Below are 14,999 nucleotides of genomic sequence, written 5' to 3' on the forward strand. Positions count from 1 at the left end.
AGGGGCCCCAGGACAGAGCCCTGAGGCACACCACTCATTACTGGTCTGGATTCTGACATAGATCCCGCTACTCCTACTTTGTGGGATCTGTCTGAGAGACAGTTTGCGATCCATCTTGTGACGTAAGGGTTTATGCCCAGGTTGGTGAGTTTATCAATAATACCCGAATGGGAAATGGTGTCAAATGCTTTAGCAAGGTCAAGGTAAGCCGTGTGCACCTCCTTTCCCTTATCTATAGCCTGAGTAACTGTCTCAAAGAAGTCCACCAGGTTCAGGAGGCATGATCTGCCCTTGACAAAGCCGAACTGTGTGGGGTCAAGTGTTTGGAGGTTCCCAATCTCTCCATTTATGAGTTCCATAATGATTCGCTCCATTGCCTTACAGATCAGACTGGTCAGGCTTATTGGTCGGTAGTTCCCAGGGTCGGTTGTGGGCCCACCCTTGTGCAGCGGAACCACCGTTGCTGTGTACCATTCTATGGGCACATATCCTGTCGACTGAGACTGAACTATTCAGATGTGGGGTTAATTCATTTTGGAGCTCGCGTATGACACAGCCCGGGACACCATCTGGTCCCATGGAGGCAGTGTTTTTTAGCTTTAGATAGCACCTTATTAACCAATGTATCAGTGATAATTGGAGTTACACGATCCCCTGGAATAGTAATAGGCCCTGTAGGTGGTGAGGGGGGGGGGGGAGAAATTTGTACTGAACCTGTCAGCCAAGATGTTGGCAATGTCAGTGGGGTCAGTGTATTTTGTTCCATTTTGTACTAGCTCAGAACAGACCTGAGCATTGCCATTTAGGTTTTTGATGTAACCATAGAAGGCCTTATGGTTATCCCTGGCACCTTTCTTTTCGAAATTGGCTTTAGTTGACTTGATGAGGGCCCTCAATTTCTTACTAATGCTGATCAGGGATGATTTCTCTACTTGAGATTTGGCCTTTTTTTGTATAAGTCTCCTCCTTTTATTGTATAGTTTGCTTATGGGCAGGGTCCACCAGACTGGTTTCTTCTTGCTTGAGGAAGGAGTCTTAGTTTTATTTGGGATAGCATGGTCCATGCAATCCTGAAGATCTATATAAAGTGCCTTGGTGTAGGATTCTGGATCCTGGATATCATTATCCTTCTGCAAGGATACCAAAACCTTCAGATTTTTCAAGAAATAGTCTTAAGGAATTGAGCTTACTTCTAATAATTTTAACAGTGAAAGATAACCAGAGATTCTTTCTTTCTCTCTCTCTCTCTCTCTCAAAAGAAAATGAAGCCATGTCCTTATAAGGTATCTGCCTTCCACACCAACATTTCCCTTTCCAGCCAGATATATGATATAATTCAATGTAACTTTTCACAGAAAAATAAAAGGAAAGCCCCCAATTTGGTACTTATCTACCCCCAAAAAATTCAATTGCAAGTTGACCACTGATACTGAAGCTGATAAGAAGAAAATATGTCTGACTAAGTGTTCCAATGGCAAAAAAGTTCTGAAAGTCTGTGCCTGCTCACATACTGGAGCAGATATATAGTGCAGGAGGAAGGCACATAGTGTTTTCGTAAACTGTCCAGATGTCCAAAATACTTGTCAGGATGCATCCCATATAGATATATGCTACTACAATGGTGATTTAATTATGAACATCTCAGTTACCAGAAGAGACTGGAAGCCCTTTCCATGTACTCTATGTCTTATACATTCTGACACTCCACAGAAAATATCTTTGCCTTGACTAAAATGCCATTAGAGATCTGGTGGCCTTTGTCCTCCCATACATATTAATATGTCGAACATGATCAATGCTGCCAGTTGTCACAATTGATCCCATGAGGCCTTTCATCAACATTGTTTGGACATGATCCTCCATGCTGCTAACTGAGTGTGCTAATATGAGAGGTCCAAGATTGCTACAGTAGGTGGAACACTATAAACTCCTCCAGAAGATATCAGGATTTTCCTGGCATCACATCATACCATTGTTGTGATTGTCATATACCCAGTGGAGGTAATGAAGCCAGTGTTCCATGGTGTGCATGTAGGTCATAACTTTAAAACCACAAAGCAAAGCATATACACCACCTCAGTTTTTAACTGAGTGTGCATATTATCCATGTATTACCATATTATTTTGTTCAGCAGCATAATTGCATAGGTAATATGGTCGCACTTGGAACGTGGATTCCTATCATGTGTCTTTACATATTGTGTTAACAATGCAATGTATACCTTAGACTTCAAGCAACACGTGTGATGTGTATTTTCCTGAATTCCATAGGTCCATCAGCATCTGCATAGCATCAGCCCCTCATTGTGATCCATAGCTGTCTCTTTCACCTGTCATGAGAGTAGATTATATTTCCAAGCTGATTTGTTTATGTTATTGTCTTTTACAAATGCATTATCACACAACATGGTCCTTGAAGATGCATCTACAGACAGACTAGGTATGGTTGTCTACCTTGATTATAGGGTATAGCAAATTTGAACACCACTGTGGTATGCGTTACTCATGATGTTTTTTTCCATACACATGGATATCTAGACAGCATGAACACCGTTTGCCATGTAACTGTCTCCATATTCTGTTAGTTTGTACTGTATTTGTCAAGCACCATTCCCACATGTTGATGTCGGTGTGTGTTATCCTGTAGGATCTCAATTACAGCTGATGATATTTTCCCCAAACTGGGATGACATACACGGCATGGCATTCCATATGTTTATTACATGTCAGTATTGATGAGCACTTCTGTGTACTTCCTGAATACTGTATTCATCACCTGCCTAGAACAATTCATTCACATCAGCCTTTGCAAACTGTGTCTGTCTTATATTGTGTGAGTTATACCTTTGTTGGAAAGCATCATGTTGGCTGTTATTTCCTTAATTATGATGTATTTTTCTACATGTTTCTCCATGAAAGTTTCAGTTCAAACCTCACCTCTGGCAGTGGAGTCCCACCTGGGCATGTCAGGTATGTTTTACTATTTGTTTATTCCCAATTGCCAGCTGTGTGCAATATGAAATTTCTCTGTTATATAGAGTTCATGAACCTCACCTAGGCATGTGGTCCTGGTAAGTCTATATCCCCATTAACATTGTAGTCATATAGTTGGCCCATATGTCATTATGTGTATTGTTTGTGCATGTAATAAACCTGTGTCATCTGTCTCATCTTGTAATCTTTCCACTGCCTACCTGCTTCCATTAGCCTGTCCACTAATCCTGAGTTGGGATGTGATGTTTATAACTATGGTAGCACAGCCCAAGGTAAGCAGAGCATAGAGTTGGTTTACTGTCCAGCCTAGAAGGGGACAGTCATGTGGATCATGCTGTAGGCTCAGATATTGAGGACAATGTTGCTGGACATTCCAATGATGTGGTGACAGCAACTACTGGACATGATGATATCCATGAGCCATTGTCCCATACAGAGTCATGAGATGAGAGTGACTCTTCCCCACAACCAAGAGGTACTGCACATCGTAGAAGACGTGTGTGTTTTTGCTTTACACAGATGTGTGTCAGAGGGTGCCTGCCTATTAGAGGTTTGTCCACATTCATAATCCCTTTGGTCTCTAAGCAACTTTTTACCCATCTTAACTTTTAACTCTGAAATCATTTTGTCAACATTAATAAACAGTGCTCTACATTCTTCCCTTTTACTTTCAAATAACAAATAAGTTTGTATACTATTGTCAAGCTTCATAATATCCTTAATTAAATTACATATTTTTCTTTCATTGTCATTAATGGGAACATTTAACAGTTCACAACCATGTTTGTTAAATAAAGCTAGTAACTCACAGTGCAGTTCCGAATCCCTAATCCTGTTGGGTATTTACATGTCCCTAATCCTTTAGGTATCTGTTCACATTTTAAACATTCTTTTAAATAACAGTTTTCAAGCTGAAGCTTTATATAATTAAGTATATATTCATGAAAAGTCTTTCAGTGTTTGTCCAACATACCAAAACTTTCACCGTGGTTTTGTACGTTGATCCTCCATTTGTTTCCTCCTCTCAGCCAATCACTGACTAAACAATGACAAGGAGGTTGTATAACCATTCCATTGGATGAACAAGGAAATTCACCATTTACTTTAGATAAACCCGATGCTTCTGTGTTGCTTTTTTTTTTGTTATTGGTTTATCCAGTGTTTTTTGTTACTAGTCTTATTCTGTTGATCGTACAGAGGTCAGCATCAGAACAGGTGTTTAGCAAACATGCATCAACTAAATTAAAAGAATCCATTACAAAAAATATATATATATATATACACACACACAGAGTCTACCACTAAAGACTGACTGTCTAAGTTAAAACATTGAACATGCCAACACTAACATGCCAGTACACATCAGACGAGAAACAGCCTTGGTACATGCAATCTTTACCTTTTCAGAATTTAAATAAAACATAAATTTTTGCAAGTGTGCAAGCACCCCTGCATTCCCACACCCTGTGATAACTATATATACTAACTAAAAGATTGCATAAACAGGGCAAATTTCCCAGCCCCATGACTTGTGCAGTAACACACACCTGTTGATCAGCTGCCTAGTCAACCCACATGTAGTCAGATAGACAGCTGCTGACCTCACACTCATTTCACTGGGTCACTAGCACCCACATATATATATATATATATATATATATATATATATATATATATATATACATATATATATGTATATATATATATATATATAGAGAGAGAGAGAGAGAGACAACTGGTTCACAGTTTGTTTTGTTGACCAGAGAAAGCCAGTACATCTGATGGAAAATCAGATTATCATACATACTGGCCCTTTTTTAGTGTGAGATCACAGTACAGTTGAGATTGGGGAGTTTGTCATGTCTTCACTGTAGTGCAATCTCAGAGTTAGTATATATAATTAGCAGGGGGTGTGCACAGTGGCTTGCCCCTTCAAAAAACATATTTTACATTTTTTCCTTTGTGTGTGTTTTTCAATTAGCTGATGACTGACTAGTTGTGTTCGATCATTTACCATACGATATTTTCATTTTTCAATATATGCACATACAACCCTATATATATATATATATATATATATATATATATATATATATACATGCAAGTTTAGTTGAAAATATAGCCTGTCACCAAAATACTGTCAGTTCATAATGATGACACATCAAAATGCAAATACTCAAAAAATGCAGACAAAACCCACATGACATTGACAGCAAAAGTAACAAATAAAAAAATAAATCAAAATTAGACAAAAACTCTACTTCTCTAATCAGTTTACATTAGAAATATACTAAAAGGAAAAAATCCCTAATCCATACCAATATCATTTTGCTGAAAAGGCTTTTTCGTAAAACAAGGTGCATGGTTAGGGGCAGCGTTGGGGGGGTTAACACACATTAGTAATGTGGGGCAGTGGGGTGAAACAAACTGAAACAAACAAACAAAAAAATAAAGGGCAAACTTTTGACCAGATAAGATTGAAACTAAAAATACATAAATAAATAAATTTATTTTAAGCATGATACAAGCAGCCTTGCATCCCTCACACCTTGTGCAACTTATATATATATATATATATATATATATATATATATATATGTGCTAACTCTCCCACTGTACAGCAAGCTTGCATCCACAGAAGCCAGCACAGCCAGTTTAATATTTAGAATTGCCCTTAATTTTATGCTTTTGCCCCCACCCCATTAGTTTACACTTTATCCAGAATTCTTGCTTAAAGAAATTGAGAAGTATGGTGAGAATCATAGCAATGTTCTTCGTTAGATCACTGCTGCAGTAGCTCCAGCTATATGGGTTATACACTGCTAAGGATATAACAGCCAAACAACTTACCAAGCTTCAAGCATACCTTTACTGGTGAAAACTATTAATTGGCTCAAGCAGAGCTAAAGAAAAAGTGTGGTTTGGGCCCCAAGCTCTTCAGAGCTTTCCTGTTGCAGAAGACTGCTCTTCTTGTGGGCTTTTTGAGGATTAAATGTTGGCTAATGCTTCTGCATTGCTGGGCAAATAAGCTCCACATGGGGAAGAAAACTTCCACATTTTAATTTTATGACAGTACATTAATTTATTATGTAAAACTATTAGATTTAAGATATAAAAAGTAGTTTCTATAGACTGTCACATGACTTTTAGTCACTTTTTTAACAAGACCCATGTCCCAAGACTCACATTCCATGTTCCTAAGCACCCTGGAGAATATTAGGGTCCAGCCCAACACTCTTATACTGGGTGAATTCAACTACCACTCCATTATCTGGGAAAACTACTCATGTACCAATATACTTGCCCAACACTTTCTGGAATTCGTTAATTCCAATGCCCTGGAACAGCTTGTTCTTACCCCCACTGGAGGTAGCAGCATTCTTGACCTGGTCATTACTAACATGGGCGACTGTTGCGTTACACTAATAGTCATTTCCTCCCTGGTTAAATCAGACTACAAACTAAACATCTTGGAAATCCACATCCCTCCCACCCCACAAAGGTAACCACCATGAAAAACTTCTCAAAAGCTAACTTTGGGCTCCTAAGAACAGAGGTGGCTAACTTCACAGCACCCATGCAAATGGAGAATAGTTGCAAGACCACCAAATCATACACCAATGCACTGTACGAACACGTACACAAATGCATGGATCTTGCCATACCCAAGAGAACCAAGATGCTCTCCTCCAGAAAAAGGAAGCCAATCTGGTGGTCCCCTGCCATAAACAAACTCTACAACAGAAGGAAGAAACTGATGCAGAATAAGGTGAATTTCCAGGACTGGAAAAACTCCCTTATCAGCCTTAACAAAAGGCTGATATCCCTCATCAAATCCTCTAAGGCTAGCTATGAAAACAGAATTGCAGCAGATGGTAAAGACAACCACAAGGCCTTCTATAGTTATGTAACAAATCTCTGTGGCAATACCCAGATTTCTCTGAGCTACTGCGCAATGGTACCTCCTATACAAAGCCAACAGATATTGCCAATATACTGGCTGACAGATTCAGTGCCAACTTTACCCCTCTCCCCCCAAAGGACCAATGACAATACCAGCAGATTGCCAGGCACCCAGTATTACTGCTGCACAGGTTAAAACATCACTGTCCAAGGCCAAAAATACAGCTTCTATGGGACCTGACAATATCCCTGGCTGTGTTCTACATGAACTACAGAGTGAACTGGCACCTCACCTGTGTGACCTGTTCAATCACAGCCTCACCCCAGGCTTTGTCCCACACAAATGGCACACTGCTACAGTCATCCCTCTCCACAAGGGAGGAGTGACTACAGACCCCGAGAACTATCCACTCAGTCAGATGAGTCTGATATGCAAAGCTATGGAACGCATCATCATGGACCTAATAAACAAGGATATAGGGAATCTCCAAACTCTGGATCCTACACAATTTGGTTTTGTGATGGGTAGATCATGCCTGCTCAACTTGGTCGACTTCTTTGAATCAGTCACCAGAGCTGTGGATGAAGGCAAGATAGTTCATACAGCCTACCTTGATTTGGCCAAGGCCTTTGATACCATTCCCCACTAAGGAATCATAGAAAAACTCACTAAGATAGGCATCAACCCCATGTCACTAGGTGGGTTGCAAACTGGCTCACAGATAGAACCTACAGTGTGAAAGTAGCTCCCTCTACTCTTCCATCATTAGGCCAGTCATAGAGTACAATGCCCCATTTGGCATGTACCTCACTAAACATCTGCAACAACTGGCGATGTCACAAAAGTACCTCACAAAGAGGATCCTAGGCCTTAAACGTTTGTCCTATATGGATAGACTAAAAAAAACTCCAACTGTTTTCTGTCTCATATCACCTACTCAGAGGCAATCTCTGCTTGACTTACAAAGCCATGTCTGACTCAGCTCTGTTAGAAATGCTACATCTAAAGAAATCCCAATCCCTCTGCACCACACGCCCCAGAGACCTCAACCTCATTACCACAATCAACAGAACATGATGGAGAGACAGGCTCATAACCCAGAGACTGCCTATGCTAGGAAATAGACTTCCCATACATGTCAAGCAGAGCACCTCACTGGTCCACTTCAAGAGAAATCTTGATGAGTGTATGGGAAACAGAAAATTCACCTCTGGGATCACTCCAGTGGCTTTACTCGACAGGGGCACTGGGAACTACGATCAGGTGGCACAATACCAGGGTAATCCTATGGGCTAGGCTTGTAAAGGCTCCAGGGCCATTAGCCTAGTACATACCTATGAATCTATGATCTTTGACCAGCTTCTCCAGGCACTTCATTACTGTCAAGTTTAAAGCATCTGGTCAGTAGTCATTCATAGCTGGCTGTGGTTTCTTGGGTAGAGGAATGATAGTAATCTCCTTGAAGCATTTCAGAACACTGGCTAGATGGAGTGAAGTGTTGAAGATGTCAGTGAGTACTGGAGCTAGTTCCATCGCACATTCCCTTAGTACCCTGCCCATGATGTTGTCAGGGCCAGCTGCTTTCCTTGGGTTGACATGTTTTAGGATTCTGGTGACATTGATTGTAATAATGCTCAGCACTGCTGCATCCTTGTCTTCAGGGATTCTGCTTGCTGTTATTTTGTTGTCAGCATCAAACCTACTGAAGAATTTGTTCAGTTGGTTCAGAAACTCGACTCCTAGCATTACTCCTACCATTAACAACCATCAGGTATGCAACAAATATTGCTATCTGTGAACTGCTAAATTTTTGGCCTCACAAAAATCCTGCCTTGTGTTTGCCAAATACTGCAAAAAATCTGCTGCTACAATTCTCTTCCCTGATGGTAACAAGTGCATGCCAACATAACATGTTTCCCCAAAATTAGGCTTCTATGCTCTATGCATTTACATTTCTTAAAATGGGACATGTTTTCATGTAGGTATTTACCCCCCAAAAAATTTCATTCATAGTGACCTGACTCTTTCTACATGTGATTTACAAAGAATACATCCAATACCTGTACAAGCACTACTATTTAAGTGAGCTGTAAGTACTACCAGTCAGAGACTCCTTGTAGAAGAGATCATTTGTACCGACATGAATAAAAAACAGAGCTGTACTTCCATCCATTAAGGCCTTTCCACATTCTCTATTTTTGCTCTTAGCAAATATATTCAATGTTCATTATCTTCTCTGCAAATTTAAGTATTGGTTCCTCTAATAATTACATTTCTAATTATATGAATATCTTTTCTGACCAGAAATGAAGAATTTTCTACTTCTAATTCAATAATATCTGCTCTATCAGTTGTTACAAAGGAATGATCTTCATCACCACTAGTCTTATTAATCCCACTGTTTTCATTGCTTAACACATTTGCATGCATACAATTTCTCATTCAATTGGCTTTGTACATCCACATCTTGAGCCATGTTGTCAACTCGTGTATTTTTCCTCCTTTTTTCTTACAGTAATGCTCTTTAATCCTTCCACATTCAATATCAATTTCTTCCTTTTTACTTGCCCCTTTATTCTATCTTCTGTTTTGGAAAAAGAATGCCTTTTTCTGTAGACTGAAGGTTTTCTGATAGAACAATATTAATTCCTTATAATCTGTGTATTTGATAACAAAGCAGTGTCCTTTTTATCTGCATTCTAATCGCTTTATAGACATTAAGCAGTTTATTTTTCTTCCTTTATATTTATTCTGAACTGCTTCCTTTTTTTCTATATGCTCTGAAAACTTAGATTATCGAATCTTTGTATTCAAAATTTCAAAGTTGTCAGTGGTATTACCGTGTTCAATATGGGTTAAGTGATCTTTACAGACAATAGACACTTCCTTTCCTAAACCTGTTCTATTTGCTCTTTGCCTACCATATTTACTTCATCAGTCCAATCATTAGATCAGTAACAACAGTTCTCCAAGCTGTGCCAATTGTACAAGTGCAATCGTCCATCAGTAAGTCTACACTTACTACTAGTAATGGTAAGTGAATCATCTAACTTTTGACACAAGAGACACAGATCCCCAATATTATTAGGTGTTACCTTTAAATATACATAGCATTTAATACACTGTACAAGATACATGTGCTTTAGAAAATAATTAATGGTATACTCGTTTAAGGAATCCATTTTCAGCTGCAAAGGAATAAAGAATTTTAAAAGAAAAGGATAATCAGAATCACACAAACAATATGCAACTGAATATCAAATTAAGTGCAATAAAGTTGCTGCTCTGATCGTACCAGTTGCAAACATCTCACAAAAGCTGGAATTCCTTTATATTACAGTACCTTCTGCTCACTATTGATCGCAGTTGCACCTATTTTAACAGTAAAGAAATAGTAAAGATCAATAAATTACAAACCAACACCAGATTTTTTCAGAATAGCTTTGGAATTTTCCTCTCTGCAGTCTGTGTGAATTTAGAAATGACTAGGCCCCTTGGGATGGTGAGAGTTTCTCTATCTAAAATCTATCCCTTTCTAGCAACAAACAATAAAAAATGAGGGGAAACAAATATAAATCAAAGGAAATCTTCTTGTCTATAATGTATCCCTTTTTTCCTGCAAACAGTGAAAAATAGTGGTAAAATATAATATAAGTGAAAATATATCTTCTCTTACCAGGCAACTGCACAGTCAATCACAAATCAGTTAAGCTCTGATTTGAATAGCTACTTTAAAGTTATGCAGTTAAGGTTCATATATATAATGTAAACAAAATTATAAATCAAAGTTAAAAGGGGTGATAATGAAACATTTGGGAAGTCCGAGAAATAATGACATATTTAGATTTTGGATGCAGATCCTTAAGAAGAATAACAACCATATAGAACATTATATTAATAAATTTGCAGAAAACATTACAGTAACTAATCCAACATGGGACTGGAGAAAAAGGAAATTTTTGCCATTAGGGAATCACTGCAAGTAGGGGTACAGAAAATAGGCAAAGGGGCTGGAATTTACTGGAGAAAAATTGGCAAATGGACCATAGTATTGGGAGCAAATAACTTCAGATGGTAAGGTAATAGAGGGGAATGAAACCAAGCAGAAGTTTGAACTGCAGATTATAGACAGCCTTGCCTACCAGGGATAGATATCAGATTTTAAGCAAAGAGAAAGGTATAAAAGGATGCTCGGTGAAAGACCAGCATATGTAGAGTCTGGAACAGAAGCTGCTACTAAATAGGGTAAATGTAAGACTCAATCAGAAGAGGTTAGAAACAATTGGGATGAGAGATTGGAAAGACAATTTACAAAGGAATATAGCTTCCAAAGTAAAGCGGTAAAGTCTACAACGTTTAGGATTTTTGCTAGGAAGTGTTTGCATAGTAATGATTATATCCCAAGCAGGGGTCATATAAAATTTTTACTCTGCATAGTAATGTTTATATCCAAAGCAGATGTCATATAACATTTTTACTCAGGTAGGTAACAAATGCTGTACATTTGATGTAAACAAGGTACCTGGGAATGTGTTTTTTTTTTTGTGTATTGAGTTGGCAGATTTTAAAAATTTGTCAGAAATATTAGGCAAGAAAATGGATACAACTATGAAAATAATTTTACGCTGGGACACAGGATCTGAATTGCCTATACGTAGAATGGCCTTATTAAGATTAATGTTATTGGCTGCCAAAAACGCAATTATTAGAAAATGGAAATTAAAATATAAACAAGTTGTAATTGAAATAACAGATAATTTAAAGGAGATAAAAGAACTACACGTGGGATCTTTACAAAAGGGAACAAACAAATAACAACAAAAAAAAAAAAATTAAAGGAATTTGTGGGAACAATACACACAAAATAATATTCTGGAGGAGGAGGAGAAGTCAGGTATAAGGGAAGGCAGAAATTGAAAAATGTATGTAATGCTGTAGTGAATAATTGCTAAAAGAAAGAAAGCGTGTAATGTATGAATTTGATAAATGTTAAAAATAAAAAAAAGGATTCATTAGATAAATTCAAATATCTGACTTTATAACCAGTGGGTATAAACACTGAATATAATCAGAATTACCTGTTTAGATAACTGAAGTATGCTTGTGATTGGCAAATCTCATTATAAGAGAGTTTTTTAATGGATATTTTTTATTATAAATTTTCCTATTTTGGTTTGAACAAATCTGTTTGTTTAATGGTTTAATCGCTTTATTATTAAACATATAAAGCCCTCATATGCAGTCTCTTCTTGGACTCCCTCTACAGCAGTAAACATTAATCTGAGAATACATATGGGTATCATTAAACAGCAGACTTATATAAAAGTCAAACTATATACATATTTGATATGCAGATTTACTAGTTCAGTTGAAGATGATTGAGAATGTTTATGTAACTAACTGAAGGTTTGAATACTTTTAGAAATTGTACATAAGGGCAAATGCTTTTTTGTTATTATTGTGCTGAATCTAATTTAAACTGGAAGCTGCTATCACCAGGACTTTCTATACAATAAACATGAAGCTGGGCAAGGCCAAAAGATACTGCAGAAGACTGATAAACTATTTCAGAACTTTGCACTACATTAATACACCCATGTTAACAGAGCTCCAACCTTATATATTGGTGGCTCATTTGCCTGTCCTTACAGCCTTTAGAAAATTGCCTGACATAGTCAAGTTAATATTTGAAAGCACAATATGTATTGTATAATATTAGCAAGATGTTTTGTTTGAACATTTTCGATTAATCAAAATTCAGCTTTTTATTCTGCCATACCCATTTCTGGCATGTCATGACTTGTATTCTGGAGCAATAAAAATCAGAAAAAGTGCAGGTATCAAAAGCTTTCTGCACATTTTCCAAGCCTCCTGTAAAAATCCAGAAAATATATTATGTGTGTGGTTAAGATGATTTACGCTCATGTAAAATTTTCAGTAAAACTTTGCAGACATTTTACTATAAATTGACCACTAAATAATTAAATGTTGTCATATCATACATTAAACAGCTACAGCTTCTAATTTTGAAAAAAAATGTGTGTTTAGTGTGTACTGTTTATTTCTGTCTTGCTGATTACCTTTTTCCTGGGGCCAATGATTAAATATCAATACCAGGATGTTTTTGTTCTCATTTTCTGCATCAGCACCACTTTAATCTAGATAAAATACAGATCCTGGAAAGAATTGTGAGTAAACATTTATTGTAGATTTACTGTAAGATGAAGAGCTGGTTAATGCAAACCACTGGTTAAACCTTTCTGTAATAATATTTGCATCCACAGCAGCTACTATTGCTAGGGTTTTCCATTTGCATACCTTCATACAAAGCAGGATTTAAATTGCACCCACTGCATTTTATCAAACATTCTGTATATGTATGCATTAAAGAAGGATTAACAGCCATCATCAATGACTTGCATACTTTGAAATTCAATGGATATTTCTGACAAAAAAGGACTGCAGTTTTTTCTGTGCTGCATACAAGTTCCTTTCACTAGCTTCTTTTTCTGTTGGCTGTGATTTTCATTCATTTGGATTGTCAGAATTGCTGGATGAAAGAAGTGGAGAAGTAGGTTTATCCTCATTTTTCAGTCTGGATAAGGATGAGAATTTCCCTGTGAAACACTGTAGAGAAAACTAAAGGAAGAAAAGGGAATATTTGCAGGAAAATGTCCCCTTTTGTATTATGCACACTCAGAATTATGTTACAACATTGATTGTGGACACCAAATGCATGCAAGCAGCAGAGAATCTGGAAAAACATTGCAGTGAAGGTATTTTTTTTTTGTTTCTTTTTTAATACTATAACAGACAACATTCTAACAACAGTTATCCAATGTTTTAGTTGAGTGACCACAGATATAAAGTGATGATAATGGAAGTGAAAGGTCACTATGCATTTCACCACTTTGCAAAAGATCACATCACACTCGCCTGGTAACAACAGCTAATAAATGAAACTTTTAGTACAGGCATTCTTAGATTGTGTGTGTTTCAGTTAATAAACTGAGTAAATATGACATAAAATAAGTATTTTTTCTCTACCACACACTTACAAGGTAAGGGGTCAAGTCTGCTGGACTTATTTTATTTTTCTCACTCTGCAGTCACTGTAACTCAGAGAAATTGTGATTTATGACAAGCAATGTTAACACTTGCCTTGTTCATCTCAAAGATGTGTTAATCTTGGACCACCCAAAACTTCAGGAAGGAAACTGTAATACCACTGGTTTAGTGTATATATATATATATATATATATATATATATATATATATATATACATATATATATATACATATACATATATATATATATATATATATATATATATATATGTATTGCTAAGTACTGTAAGTGCCCATCTTCCTATGTGGGCAGGATGGAAAGAACCGGCAGAAGTATGATAAAACAGCACTTTTATGACATAGCAGATGTAATGTTAACAATGCCCTATATCAACACTCATTAAGTTATATAGATCTCAGAAAATTTAAATTTGGCATCTTGGAAAATGTTCCCCACAACCCAAGAGTGGAAGCCTGGGGAACTACCATTGAATTTAGGGAGGTGATATTGCAGTTATAGTTGGATGACAGTAAACCCCCGTACTTAATGAGTATATAACTGTAAATGCAGTTCTCAAAATGCAGGCTGCTAAACTCTTAACTTAGGTACTTTCCCATTCCTATGATGGGAATCATGTTAGCCATATTAAGTTTATTAAAAAGGGTTTAAAGTTAAAAAAATCTGTATGAGAACATCAAAAATGGTTTCTGTGAGATGCAATTATATTTAATGGCATTTTTTAGGCCATTTCATGGATTTGTACATAATTTGACATTTGGTACATACAATACTATGGAAAATTGGATCCTTTGTTATTTAAAAATATGTGATCGTGTGACATCACATGATGATATTTGTGGTATAAATTGGATAGTGATGTTGATTGGATTAGTTCTGAAGATGTCATGAGGAGAAGGTTGAAAGCATGTTTTATATACTCTTGTATCTTGCAAACAATTTTTATATGTTTTAATAAAGTCAAGGCACCACTTTTAGATCATCTGCTGTGGTTCCCTCTGAGTTTACAGGGTG

General features: G+C 37.0%; 1 long non-coding RNA gene across 1 annotated transcript in view; it reads left to right on the forward strand.

The window, feature by feature from the left end:
- Positions 1 to 2,389: 2,389 nt before the first annotated feature.
- Positions 2,390 to 14,999, forward strand: part of LOC122813693 — a 176,895-nt gene continuing 164,285 nt past the window's right edge. Inside the window, exons 1-2 of the long non-coding RNA XR_006366720.1 lie at positions 2,390 to 2,440; positions 2,920 to 2,970. This is a non-coding gene — a long non-coding RNA (uncharacterized LOC122813693). The remainder of the gene's footprint in view (positions 2,441 to 2,919; positions 2,971 to 14,999) is intronic.

This window comes from Protopterus annectens, chromosome 10.part0 (genome assembly GCF_019279795.1).
Source record: "Protopterus annectens isolate FY-2018-M chromosome 10.part0, PAN1.0, whole genome shotgun sequence".
Taxonomy (NCBI): domain Eukaryota; kingdom Metazoa; phylum Chordata; order Ceratodontiformes; family Protopteridae; genus Protopterus; species Protopterus annectens.